This window comes from Amborella trichopoda, chromosome 12 (assembly GCF_054954075.1).
Source record: "Amborella trichopoda isolate Santa Cruz 75 chromosome 12, AtrichopodaSantaCruz75HAP2 v2.0, whole genome shotgun sequence".
Classification (NCBI taxonomy): Eukaryota; Viridiplantae; Streptophyta; class Magnoliopsida; order Amborellales; family Amborellaceae; genus Amborella; species Amborella trichopoda.
In genome coordinates this window covers 11,584,822-11,599,629 of record NC_142347.1, presented here as the reverse complement: position 1 = coordinate 11,599,629, position 14,808 = coordinate 11,584,822, and the positions used below count along the sequence as shown (strand labels likewise).

Sequence of the window (14,808 nt, the reverse complement as noted above, 5' to 3'; positions counted from 1 at the left end):
GCCAATCTTTTCTTGATTACATATTGTTTTCTTCAAATAATGAAAGTGATGATCATCAAATCGAGTAAAATCTCTAAAATTTATATTTAAAATATCCATTCGATCCTAGTCTTTTCTTAGTCCTTCATCTTTGCTACTTCCCTTGTATCTATTATCTTTATTTTTTCAATAGGATCTATATATTCCATTTTTGGTGAAAAACCTATGTGAGTTATTTCTAATTAGAACCATTTGTTATATTTTTTGGATATATATGTTTGCATGTGTGTATAGTTAATTTATTGGATTTCATCACATTTTAGAATGACAAAAGAATTCTATCTTGCAATTGTAGACTATTTTGATTTTGTTAGTGCTTCATCATGATTCTTTTCTTGGGGTAGGTTTGTTGGCTTGCATGCAAGATATTTTGGTATGGTGCCTTTATGCCTTACGTAAAAATCCAAGTATTGGAATCTCATCAAATATATTTTAAACCTCTTATTTCAAGTCAGATCATCACATTTTCTTTACAAATTCTCGTTATTGTTCGGATAAGTTTGTATGCATTCCTTGTCTGTTAATTTCTCACTCAATTGGTCGCATCAAATAGAAGAAATTGTGTAAAACAAGATTTTAAATAATATCCCAATATGTATTATAGAAATACCACATGAATGTCTTAAAAAAAAAAAAAAAAAATCATTCTTTCCATTTTACTCTTCTTGAAAATGCATAATATATATAGGAAAAAGTTTATGAATGCCTACTGGCGAGAATCTACAGTGATTTCGCTCCACCCTATCCAACTGTCTGTTCAAAGAAATTGATATCAAGGGCTGTGATTCGCTGAAATGCTTCAAACCGAAAACAAATTCGCACTTAGCCCTCCTCTCGCTTCCTCTCCTCTACTCTGTAAGCCTCCACAATCTCTCGCTTGCCCTCCTCTCTCCTCTGCTCTGCCATGCTCCTCTCACTCTCATTCGCACCCTCCCCTCTCTGCAAAGCCCATAAGAATCCCGTCAGCCTTCTCCTCTCTCTACGAAGCTTTCTGCAATAGTTGTGCACTCTCTCTGTGAGGCTTCCCTCTCTCTAGCTACCACAGCTGCACATCCCTCTCTCTCTATTTACAGCCAATCAAACCCCTGTGCTTGGCCATCCCTATCTCTCCCTTGCAGCCATTGAAGCCTTCTCATCCCACACATAGAGAAACCATTTGTGTGTCGTAGCAAGGGACATCTCTCGATCGGTTTCAGGTATGGGATCCAAAACCCCAAATTTTTGGAGTTTCCTCTTTCTACAAGTTCATTCCTTTGATATACAGATTAGATGGAAGAGGAAAAAAGGATTTTCCCTTATTCTCTTCTTTCTACAAGTTCCTTGCCTCAGGTGCTTCTTTGAGTTCTTGATTCCCCCTCTGTCTCTGCAATAATCAAGGTTTTAGTTTTCTTCTTAATTTTGTACCTTTTTTTAATTATTTGATTTTTGGTGAGTTTCAGGTTCGTTAGAGGAGTGCATGTGTAAATTGAGGTCGTTTGCCTGCATTTGTGTCGAGAGGGGCGAGCCATTGGATGAGGTTCTCATCCCCATGATCCAACAAGTCAGCATGTTTGCATTATTTGTAGCAACCATCGAGTTTTGCTTTGAAAATTGCTTGATCAATTTGTTCTCTCTTTTGTTTTTGTTTTGGAAATCAAGTTTCTAGTGTCCTATATGTTTCCCTGGGCCTCAAAAACTTGGAGTTGTGTTCTTGTATTATCCCAAATAGATTTAGTAATTCTTAATTGTCCATATTATTTTTGTCACATAATTACAATTAAACATTATATTGTAAACTCCATATTTTGTTTATATGTTGTACTGGTATGAGGGTTTATATAGAGGGTTTCTTATAACTAAACAATTTGTTTTGTGATTCCACATTTAGTGCAATGATTCTTGTTTTTTGAGCCCATTTGTATTTGTTGCTTTGATCCTCTGTTTGGTGCAATGGTTCTGGTTTTTTGTGCTCATTTGCAGTTGTTGTTTTCTTCTTAATACAGAACTTCAAAAGAATTGGGTTATTGAATCTGTTACATTCTATGAATGTTCTTTTTTGCTCTAATTTGAAATGTGTCTTTCTATGAATAGCGTGTATTTCTCTAATTCAATCTGTTAACCATAATTTACAAAAGAATTGGCTTATTGCACTATGGCCTCCCAATAATATTTCTTATTTGTTAGTTACAGTTTGTACTTTGCAATCTTGATGACGTCTCTTGTTTCTGTTTTACGATTGTCTGAGATTTCTTCTGAATTTTTTCAATATAAATTGTATAGGCACTATTATAGATATTGTTTTGGGAAATCAGTGTTTGTGCATGACCAAATGTCCTAGTTCAAATTGGGTCATCTTGTTTTGAAGACAAGATACAAAAATCTAGAAAGAGAATTGAGCCCAAAGAGGAAAAATCCCCATTTAAGAATTGGGGCACTAAAAGTGGTAATCAAAACCAAGGTGGCAGCCAAACCAAGGTCACAAGTGAAGGTTATTTCATCAATTCTCAAAAAGAAAAAGGCATTAGAGTTTACCACTCTCAGGAGTCTCCCCTCTAAGAAATCTAAGGTTTTTCGTAATGCAAAATTGGTGAAACAAACTATTGGGAATAACTCTGGTGTAAATTATGATATTTTATGGCATAGTTTTGCTTGTAGAGTCTCACATGGTTAATTGAGATTAAAAGGTCACTTAAATATTAGACAATCCTACTAGGACATTCGGTTTATTGGACATGATCCATATATTTGATGATATTTCAGCATGCTACTGTTAAGCAAGAGAGCTTGTTCACAATGTTGGATTACAAGAGAGCAAGGAATTTGTTTTTGGGTAAATCATCCATCCATCATGGAGTTGTTATTAATTAAGCTAAATTTTCTAGGTTGATGTTGTTATTATTATCATTTGTGGGTATTCCTCCTATTGTTTTTATTTTTTATTTTTTTTGAAGTATGATTCTTTGTCATAGTTATATTTTCTCCTGCTTGCTTCTCATTGTTGACCATATAAACCAAACAGGTATACTATGCATGTGTCATGGACTCCTCAACATCAGTGTGCCCTTCCTCTCCTGCTGACATTACTAGTTCTAAAAATGGGTACTAGTGTGATGCTCAGGCTATGGTAGATGAAACTTGCCATGATTCTCTGTTTGATGAGAATATAGTTGCAATAGATGGAGAAGGATATCCTATACTTTTATATGCAAAGGCAGCCCTAGCAAGATGTGTAAGTATCGAGCCCACAATAGGAATGGTGTAAGTATCGAACCCATAGACGAAAGGGATGCAGTTTCACATAGGATATAACAAATTGCGAGACTGCATTCGCATGAAGGACATGACAATTCGCAGGCTTCATTTGCATATATGCATCAAGGATATTTGTATTGACTAATTTTTTAAAATTTGGAGGTATGTAAATACCCCTTTTTGTAACTGACTTTTGGGGTTGTGTGAATATTGAATAGTCATATAATTTTGGGGCCATTTAGAGGACCTATTTATAGGGCATGTAAATGACCTTTTTATAGGAGCATGTAAAGGACCTAATTATGGGAGCTTGTAAAGGACCTATTTTGGGATCCTTTAAAGGACCTATTTTTAGGGTCATGTAAAGGTCCAATTTATGGATAGTGGAATCCATTTATAATGAAATGTGGGTTTACTTGGATGTGACTTATTTACAGGGCATGTAAAGTACTTTTTTGTAAAGGCCTTATTTTTTCATGTATGCATTCATGTATGCAATGTGGGCTTACATGGATAATGAAATGCACTTATATCTAGATAGTTCCCTCTTTATTTGGTATGTTGAGCATTCCCTCTCTCTTTCTCTCTCTCTCTCTCTCTCTCTCTCTCTCTCTCTCTCTCTCTCTCTCTCTCTTTCTCTCTCACACTGTCCATTACTGCGATAAACATTCATGTCATTTATGCTTCCATGATGACTTAGATCACTGATCTCAGATAAACCACATGAGCAGCCCATCTCGATATTCTCATCTTTTGGATATAAAATTTATGGCCTAGACTCTCCATTACACAAATAAGAATTCATATAATTGATGCTTCCTAGATGATTCCAGTCATTGGTCTCAGACAAATCCATTGAGTTGCTCATTTCTATACCCTCATCTTGTGGACACAAAAATAGAGCCTCACACTCTCCATTACTGAAACAAACATTCATGGCATTTATGCTTCCACGGTGATTCAGATCATTGATCTCAGATAAACCAAATGAGCATGCCATCTCGACATTCGCATCTTCTGGATATGAATATTTTGGCCTATATTCTCCACTACATAAATTGAATATTCATGTCCTCAACACTTTGTTGATGAATCAGGTCCATACTATATGGCAAACTCGATGTGCTCGTCAAGTCTTCGTGTGAATTCTCTTGATACAAAGTTTGGTAACTAGACTCCATAGAGTCCAAATTAACATTATCGTTGCCATTTTCTGGATGCATTGAAGCCTTCTCATGCAACCCTTGGAGGAAGGAAACATATTCTTTCAATTCTTGTATTTCCATTTCAAATATGTCCTCAGAATGCATGTCCAGATTAAATAGCTCTGTCACATCTTCAAACTGGCTTTGGATTTTAGATTACAGGGTGCTTAAGTATTGCAAGTGTTTCCTGTGAGACTCATGCTATAATTGGGGCCCCTGCAGGTACTTGGTTATTATATATCATCTATTGAGGGGCTTCCATAAGTGAATAACCTAACTCCCTTGGAAAAGCGCCCGTCAGTGATGCGTGTTTGCCAGCCTTCTTAAATAGGCCCCCTTTCCTTTTAGAGAAAGAGACATGTCTCTTATTCTTGTCAGAGATCCTTGTTATCTCTTTGCTTCGATGACTCATCAATAACAATCAGCAAAGAACTAGTAATGAACTTGGAATGATCGCAACAAAAAAACAACCTATTTAGGAAATGGAAGATTTGAATAGAACAGGGTATCTAAACTTCTGAGGCACATTTCCAGTCAAATCCAGTGAAAATTTTCATGTTTTCACAATTTGGCACTTTAATGAACCTGGAACTGGCTTTGTGATCCTCCTTTATCACAATGATGCATGTAAGATTATTTGAAAGGGCTCCAAAAAGATCTTCATCTTCAAATAACCGACAAAGATTTCTTGCAATTCTTCGAACTGCTTGATTTCACTGCCTACAACAGAGCCCCTCTTCATTTGAAAGATCAATTGCAAGGAAACCTGTACTTTTCAATTTTTAAAATGATGAATGAGGCAAAGTATATTATCTTAAAAGAAACTGCATGACAAATTCGACAAACTGAAAAGGAGATACATAAATGGAAGTATAAGATTGAATTAGCATATATATGAAAGTTCTGACATTTACATGCAGTTTACACAAAATTACAATTGCAGGATAACTGTATAATAAACAATTGTAATTATGTGAAAAAATAATATGGATAATTAAGAATTACTAAATCTATTTGGGATAACAAAAGAACACAACTCCAAGTTTTAGAGGCCGAGGGAAACAGATAGGAAGCCAGAAACTTGATTTCCAAAATAAAAACAAAAGAGAGAACAAATTGACCAAGCAATTTTCAAAGCAAAACTGGATGGTTGCTACAAATAAGGCAAGATTGCTTACATGTTGGATCATGGGGATGAACACCTCATCCAATGGCTCACCATGCTTGACACAAATGCAGGCAAACCACCTCAATTTACACAAGCACTCCTCTAGCAAACCTGAAACTCACCAAAAATTAAATAATTAACAAAACGTACAAAATTAAGACGAAAACCAAAACCCTGATTACTGCAGAGAGAGAGAGAGGGAATCAAGAACTCAAAGAAGCACCAGAGGCAAGGAGCTTGTGGAAAGATGAGAATCAGGGAAAATCTTTTTTTTTCTTCCATCTAATCTGTATATCAAAGGAAGGAACTTGTAAAAAGAGGAAACTCCAAAAATTTAGGGTTTTGGATCCCATATCTGAAACTAATAGAGAGAGGTCTATGGCAGCGACACAGAGGGTTTCTCTCTGTGTGGGCTGAGAACGTTTCAATGGCTGCAAGGGACAGATACGGATGGCCAAGGGCAGAGGTTTCACTGGCTGTGAATAGAGAGAGAGGGATGCACAGTTGTTGCAGCTAGAGAGAGGGAAAGCCTCGCAGAGAGAGGCTTTCCCATATCTGAAATTTAGGGTTTTGGATCCCATATCTGAAACTAATAGAGAGAGGTCTATGGCAGCGACACAGAGGGTTTCTCTCTGTGTGGGCTGAGAACGTTTCAATGGCTGCAAGGGACAGATACGGATGGCCAAGGGCAGAGGTTTCACTGGCTGTGAATAGAGAGAGAGGGATGCACAGTTGTTGCAGCTAGAGAGAGGGAAAGCCTCGCAGAGAGAGTGCATAGCTATTGCAGGAAACTTCGCAGAGAGAGGTGAGGGCCGACAGGATTCTTATGGGCTTTCGAGAGAGGGGAGGGAGCAAACGAGAATGAGGGGAGCTTAGCAGAGCAGAGGAGAGACGAGGGCAAGCGAGAGAGTGGAGGCTTACAATGTTGAGGAGAGGAAGCGAGACGAGGGGTAAGCGCAAACATTTTTTGGGTTTGAAGCATTTCAGCAAATCACAACCCTTGATTTCAGTTTCTTAGAACAAACGGTTGGATAGTGTGGGGCGCAATCACTGTAGGTTCTCGCCAGTAGGCATTCGTGTGTATATATATATATATATATATATATATATTGGAAAGGATCATGTCTACCCATGGGCTGACAGCTACAGTGTCAGCCAATGGCCAAGATTGAATCTGGGCTCAATCCAACAGTCACGACTTCATTTCGTAGTTGAATTTTAAGTCTGTCGAATTTGTCATGTAGTTTCTTTTATGATAATATCCTTTGCCTCATTCATCTTTTTAAAATTTGAAAAGTATAGGTTTCCTTCCAATTGATCTTTTAAATGAAGAGGGGCTCTTTTGTAGGCAGTGCAGTCAAGCAATTCGAAGAATTGCAAGAAATCTTTGTTGGTTATTTGAAGATGAAGATCTTTTTGGAGCACTTTCAAATAATCTTACAAGCATCATTGTGACAAAGGAGGATCACTGCATTGCCCTGGGGTGGTGCAAGCTAATACATTACCTTGTCGATCATGAGATAATGTCAAATCAGCATTCAGATGGAGATATCTCAACAAAATGCTTCATGATTTCTCAAACTTAAAGAAATTGTTTTATCAATTTAGTTTTTTCAAATGATTTTGTATATTTTTATTAGGTGTGCCTTGATGAGAAGAATGAACACCTAAAATTTCAAGTGATTTTGGTTTGTAAAAAAAATAAAAATTCAAATTTTAAATGATTTTGATTTGTAGAAAAAAACTAAAATACAAATACAAAATGAGGTTGTAATCATCAGATCGGGCCAGAATTAATCCGAGCCTTTGGTTGACATTGTAGCTGTCAACCTGTGAGCCGACAGTGTCCATTCCCTCTTTATGCTATAGTGATTTTGCCCAACGGGCAATCGCCATCCAAAAAAATCGGACGGCGTGCATTTTTCAACTGCCACGGACCTTGCATGTCCATGGCTCCGCCACAGACATACTAGCTCCATGGTGGTCTAAATTTTCATGCGAAACCGTAACGGATGGTACCGTCTGATGCAGGTCCTTTCAATAAACCGCCACAGACATAGCAAGTCCGTGGCTGGGGCGAAACACTGTAGCATTTCGCCTATAGGTATATTTTAGGTTTTTCAATATATATATATATATATATATATATATATATATATATATATATCAGTGTATGTGTGTGTGTGTTTGTAGTTTTAAAATGCTAACCGGCCATCCATTCACCAACTCGAACATAAATAATATAATGAGCGAATCTCCACTATCAAATAAAGATAGAAAGCTTGTTTATTGTATACTTGACAAGCACATTTATAGACATAATTTATGAATAATGCATGAAAGATTTATCATACTACATTTATTCTACATTTTGTATGATAATTAGTTGCATAGTAGAACGGGAGTCAATGGGTCAAGAAGCTAAACCTAGAACAACCCTGCATTGACATGAAATTTACCTAGTGGCCAGGAGATGTTGTGCCTAGACCAGGGGCCATGGAGCAATTGTACCAAGCCCTCTTTTTTAATCTCAAATTTAAATTTTAAGAACATACAATTGTCTTGCAAAATTTATAATGCTTGGGCGGCCCACCTACTCAAGAACCATGTTGGGCATGGCCAATGGTCCCTTTTTCTTGGTCCAACCAGGTTGGATCTTTAAGGTCCAGTGCTTAAGTCGAGCCAAACCTAGCATTGCTAGGCCCAACCCATTTCAACATGGAAACTTGTTTATTAAGGGAAAATTTCTAATTAGTCTTGAAAATTTCCTGGCTGATGTTCATAGCCGCCAATAATTTGCAGCTTTAGTTTTATACTAGTTTTAATATTCATTCCTACTAGTTTGGTTGATGTCAAAGTGGTTTTGATTGGATTAGGCCTCTCAATGTGTCGTTGGCTAACTTGATTTTGAGAACTGTACTTTATTTACTTCCAAATTCGAATTGAACTAGGTTAAATATTTAAAAGAATTGATAAACAAGTATAATTCTATTAGAATAGATTGATATGGTTATATGATTTTCAAAACAATTATCTAGGATCTCGTGAATTTCAAAATATTTTTGGAGGAGCTAGAAATGAGAAGAAAAAGAAATGGCCAATGAAATGGTTTACAATTGATAGTGCCAATTTGAGGTCACCACCCAAAAGCATCGAAATTACTTTACCATCAATTGGCAAAGCAAGAAGCAGAAACAGATCATGGGTACTGATTCTAACCCATAGTTTATGTATACATATATTCATTGGTCTCAGTATGAACATTCTCTTAATTCCAAAAATAGTTGAAGTTATCATTCAATCAGGATGTGCTTATGTCATAGTCTTATGATACTATGGCTTTGAAATTAAAATAGAAACACTAACAATAACCTACATAGGTGTATATTTTTAATATGTAGAACAAAATTCACACTCCAAACCTCGTGCTCTATGCTTTACTCACCACGAGTAAAGTGATGCATGGCACAACTAGGACATTCATCGTATTTACTATTCACGAACAAAACATAAAACAACCTATCCGAATTTTTGGCCGTTAACATCTCGCTAATAATTGACAATGAGTGTCGTGAATAAGTACCATGATGTCCTAAATAGCACAGTATGGAGTACTTTTCTCGAGCAAGAAACTCAATCCTTGTATTTGGTATTATAATCATGATAATAAAAAGAGTAATTAGAGGTGAAAACAACTTCTTTTCTTTCTTGGCATGTTTACAAAGTATGACATTGTGCAGTGAAATTTCTATTTGTGATAGGAAAAAATGCATCTTTACCAACTAATTGTTAAGATGAAACAAGGCTCGATATTCAAAATTTATGTAAACTCATTGATTTGATAGTTGCTCGCTACCCATTTAAATGTAGCTCAAATTAATCTTGATTGCACCTTAAATTAGAGGGACAAGTAGGATGCATCTTAGCACAATGCTTATGGAACTATACTTCAATCCAATTTAATTTTATGGGTACATTTCTTTATTTTACTATAATGTTGCTCATGTTTTGGGTGTACTTTTGAGCCATGATATAAGGGGAAGCACACTTGAGTGATTCATGAATAAAATCAGAGGATAATGTTAGAAGATAAGGGTTGATCGGATGTCAATCCTATATATGCTTAGCAAACGATAGGTCATAATGCATGAACAATCAACCCGATTTTGGACTATATTTGTAAGATACACTTCAAGTATGATAATGGAGTGTACCAAAGCCAGGACCTACCATACAAGGCCCTTATACACCTCGGTCACTATATGCATCTTGGCAACCAACCGATTATAAAGGCTACCAAGACCATCTCTATTTAAGACCATACTTTGGGACATATATTTCCAATGGCCTCTACATAGCTCGCCGCATGATATTAGAGGAGTTTGGATACGGTTAATATTTTTTAGAATTCATCTTCTGCCAACGAGGAGTTTAACAACTGGACCTTGTGAAAACTCATCAAATCGTATCAAAATAATATGGAACTTTGCATATATGGTCAATGAATCCGTATATTCTCTGGCACAAAAATTATATACATTAGATCGCATCCAATTTGTTGGTCGCCAAGATATGCCTTGTTCGCCAGCCCATCATGATATTTGAGAAATTGATCCGAAACTTTTGAAACCTCATATGTGAAGCATGATAACCTTCTCCCTAAAGTTTCAAGTTATTTTAAGATGATTGAGCCCTTATCTAAATCAATACGTAGCCAAGACTCACATTTGTCGTTTGCCAGATGTATATTATGCAACCAAAATGATATCTAGTCACTAAAATTGCTACTTCTCCCATTCTATAAGGAGTTTTTTTCATGAGGCTCGGACCATTAGATTACTAACATGAAGTCATATCAACAACAAGAGGATGGCACCTTATGGGGCTTCCAGAGGAGAGAGGCTAGCCTTGCAGTAGAAATCATAAAATTGTACAAAGGCTTGATTGCCTGTCCAAAATATCTCCAAAATATACAAACTATTTTCATCTCAAATTTCATAAAGTTGTGCATCATGAGCCCTTCGACAAGATTATGAAACTCACAGGGTCTAGAATACCATGAGAAAAATACGACTGCATCTACAATGGCCAGATCTGCTGTCACAATTTGCAAAAAAAATTGGTCGAATTTGGTCAACGATTTTTTCTCAAATTATTGATCCATTTAATCTAACACTTGGACCATTGGGTTCATCTCTGAATTCAATATCACATGAAATGTTTTAAATCCGAAGGGTTTATCATGAGAAAATGGCATCATTTAGATTTAGACAATCTAGAATAATAGGCAAGCTTGGCTGATGACAAGTCCAAATAACCACTCTTTCGTATTTTTTAAACAATATAACAACAAATCTGTTGGTTTCAGGTTGAAGTTTGAATATTAGGATATTTTGGGTCTAAACTTGATGGAAGCTCATCATTGAAAACATCTGAAAATACTTTGATTTCAAATTCAAAAGGATACTTATCCCATCGAACTACTTTATGAGAGAGAGGGTTTTAGTCAAAGATTTGGGTGGCATCATGGTTGCTACACCCTGGGAGTATATTTAAACTCCTTTGACACAGTGGAAAACAGATTGATCATTTTGATTTTCATAAGTCCAATATTTCTTCTACATGATTAAGAGAAAGAGAGAGTAGAACAAAGGGAGTGATGGACTTTGTACCTTGTTTCTTTTTTAAGACACCTAGTAAAGATGATAAGCCTTAATATAATCCCATGTGAAGACAATTACAGAGAGAAAGTTGTTGATCATACAATCACTTGATGCCTAGATCATAGGAGGAAGTAGAGCTCAGGAAGTGCCCCTGTACATATGCAGGTATACAGGCACGACAAACTTATTGGTACAAAGGTTTCCTATAGTTTCTATGTATCCTCTTTCCTAAGAATTTGCATATGCTTCACGACCATATAAAGTTTAATGTAAATAGTAACAATAATTGAGAGTTCCTAAAGCTCCTCATGACCCCAATTTTAGGTATAAAACCATTTTATTTCTAATACATGAATTTAAGATGAAGTAGGCCCCAAACTATATTAGTTCTTTGGTTCCAATTTGGAGTCATGGCATTGTAAATCTTTCATGACACATTTTTGGGCAACCAATATGACACTTGATGGACAACTAAAAATGCATTACAAAAAGCAGATGTCATTTTAAGTGTTGTTTGAGGCAATTATGTTGCTACAGTTGAGTGGAAGTAGCCCATCTAGTTGAAGTTTCAAAACAAATGGAAATACTTGCGACCTAAAGAAAGACAAACATGCAATAGACTTGACTTGCACCTCCCATTTCCCTCACTAAATTATGCATGCATACCTATGCCAATTTCTTCCTACCCTAGATTATGTTCTCTATATTTGTCAACCGTGCCTGGAAGACCTCTTAATAAACTCAACTTTTTGTATCCCTTATTTTGCTCTGTATTTCTCTCTAAATTTTACTCAAAGAGAAGTACCGTGCTTTTTAGCCTATAAAATGGTCAGAACTACTCATTTCATTTTTCTAATCTGTGTTAGCAAGCAGAAAATAGGGTGAGCTTCAAATTTAGAAGACATAAAACAAAAGAAGTAGATGACTAACTTACTCAAGGCGAATAAGTTTCAATCACCAGTTTTTTATGCATGGGACCACATGGTGGCTATGGTCTTGCAGTGAAAAAGGAAAACCAGCAACATGTCAAGTTCACCCAACTTTCAAGTCTTGTACATATCAATTCGTTTCATGGATCAATACCAAATTGAAAACAGTGGTTAATGATCAAATGTTGCTCATGAGTTACAGTCTACACAAACTAGATCCAATTTTCTTCTCCCAATCTAAATGGACTTTTAAGCTGAAATTTTATTGGTATGGTCCTTGCTCAAAGCCCTAAACATCAATATAATTCTTCGGTGGGTCCATAACATGATTTGGATCAAATCAAAGCATCACACTGTCCAAAAGACGAAGGTTGCTGAATTTTGGAAAAAGGGCCAACAAAAACTTCCTCCAATCTTTGGTGATTTTGATCCAAATTTGATGCAAAATGCCCATTGAATGAAGTTCTCAACTTCATGAAGCCAAAGTAAGAAAAACCAAGTAAGATCCCAATAGAATAAGAGAATTGGATGGATTCGGGGATGCTTATGAAGTTTTTGGTCCAAATTTACAAAAATGCTCATAGTGCTCTCAATTCTTGTTGTTTTGGGTTAAATTTGTTGTTGAATGAAATGGAAGTGGTGTTCTACAATTTTACAAGGCCAAAATGGCTAAAAACAAGGGGAAAATTGGTGAAATTGGTGGTGAACTAGATGGGCATAGAGAATCCCAAGCTTTCCATGGGTCCTTGGTGACATTTTCACCTAAATAAACATAATGAACTTACCCTTTTGGTTAACAACGAGAAAGAAAGATAATTTTCCGCCTATGTATCATCTCTCTTTGATTTTGTAACCATGTTTCGTGGGAGATCTATAAATATTACTTTCCTCTCCATTTGAAAAGAAATTGGAAAGTTGAGAAACTTAGTGTGAGAAAGGCTTAGAGAGAGAAATATTTGTGGCCAAGGTCTTCCCCCTAACCAATCCCTAGTGAGAGAAACATTTTCCAAAATCCCAACCTAGTCCATGGCAAGTCATTTCTATTTGTTTTGTGATGATTTTTAGTTGGATTGGCTGAAATTATTTACTTTAGATGGTAGGAATTTGGGAGTTCTTGGCTTTGGAATATCAAGCAATCATCAAATCAAAGATTTTACATATTCCCACAAGAAATTTGAATCCCCATAGAACTTTTAGAGCATTGTTTCTTCTTAACAAAGCAACCATTCAGATGCACTTATCCCCAGCATCATGTATAAATTTTATTGGACAACATCCTATTTTACAAGCAAGCCAGGAAAAAAAAAGTTAATATAATGCTTTTCACATCTCATTAATCTTTTTGTTATCTTCATTAATATTTGAAAAACAAGGGAATTATGGATCACAACAATTTAGCAACCGGGCTTCCCTTTCATGATCCATTCGGTCATGTTAGCTAGGATTACGTTCAAATTGAGAAACAGTGATTCATGAAGGTTGAAAAAAGCGTTTTGAGACAAAGAAATAGGACTATAGGTTTAAAAAAGGTTTTGAGGATAGTAAACTAGAAAAAAAAATAACTTACATGGAAATCCAGGCCCTCGGGCATCTTTCCCTCAATCTTGGAATTTCATTTGAATCACGGAATTTCTTGGTCCTCAAAAGGATTTGATCTAGGAGTTCTCCTATGGTTTTCTTAACTTAAACGTGAACAATAGCTTCAACTCTAAATTTCTTGGTTTCTAGCTCTCCAATGGCAGCTGAAATTCTAGGTTATGAGGGCTTAGGGTTCCTAGGGTTTAGAGGGAATTCCTCCTCATTTATTCATATGATTTGAATTTCATCAGAGAAGGGTACTTATAGGGAACTCAAATGACTCCACAATGATAAAAGCGGCATGGTCCGTGTTGCTATGCCCATCGGCTTCATAAACCTTCGAAATGTGGGTTATGTATTTTGGACTCGAATGATTGCCTATAAAACCATTCTACAATGTGATTCTGAATATACGGGAGGAACCCTAAAAGCCCCATATTTCTCAAAAGAGACCCTCTATGCCCACAAAACCTTCGAATCCATAAGCCTTCAAACCCTACATATCTAACAGCCTATTAAACCTCCATAAACCAATAAATTTAAACCTTAAGCCATTGGTCAATTGGGCATTGAGATCAAATCCTTTTGAAGACCAATAAAGTATCTGGTTTGAGTGAAATTCATGTGTTTGAGGAGAAAGATACCTCGACTGCTACGTCTAATCTAGGCCACCAACTGTCGAAGCTAAGCTTGGGGGTCTGCCTTGCCAAGTAAGTTGTTTCTTTTCTTTTCTTTTAATATCTACTTTATTTTCCCTAAAACACTTTTTAAACCTATCCTTATGTTTGTTTGTGTTTTCATGAGTTTTTTTCTTTTGGTTTTACACGACCTTAAGCCGATATAGCTGATAGATCATGAAAGGGATGATGTGAGTCTGAACTGGTGTCATCCATAATTAAAATTATAAATTAGAGGGGATTTCATCTAAAATCTTCCTCATTTGGTTGTGAACCATTTAGAGTGCACGGTGGGACATGTTGAGCTTGAAATGATGC

General features: G+C 36.2%; 1 long non-coding RNA gene across 1 annotated transcript; it reads left to right on the top strand.

The window, feature by feature from the left end:
* Positions 1 to 646: 646 nt before the first annotated feature.
* LOC148779441 (uncharacterized) lies at positions 647 to 3,689 on the top strand. Its single transcript, XR_016045167.1, has 3 exons — positions 647 to 1,235; positions 1,479 to 1,579; positions 3,038 to 3,689. It is a non-coding gene; the product is annotated as an uncharacterized LOC148779441 (long non-coding RNA).
* Positions 3,690 to 14,808: the final 11,119 nt, after the last annotated feature.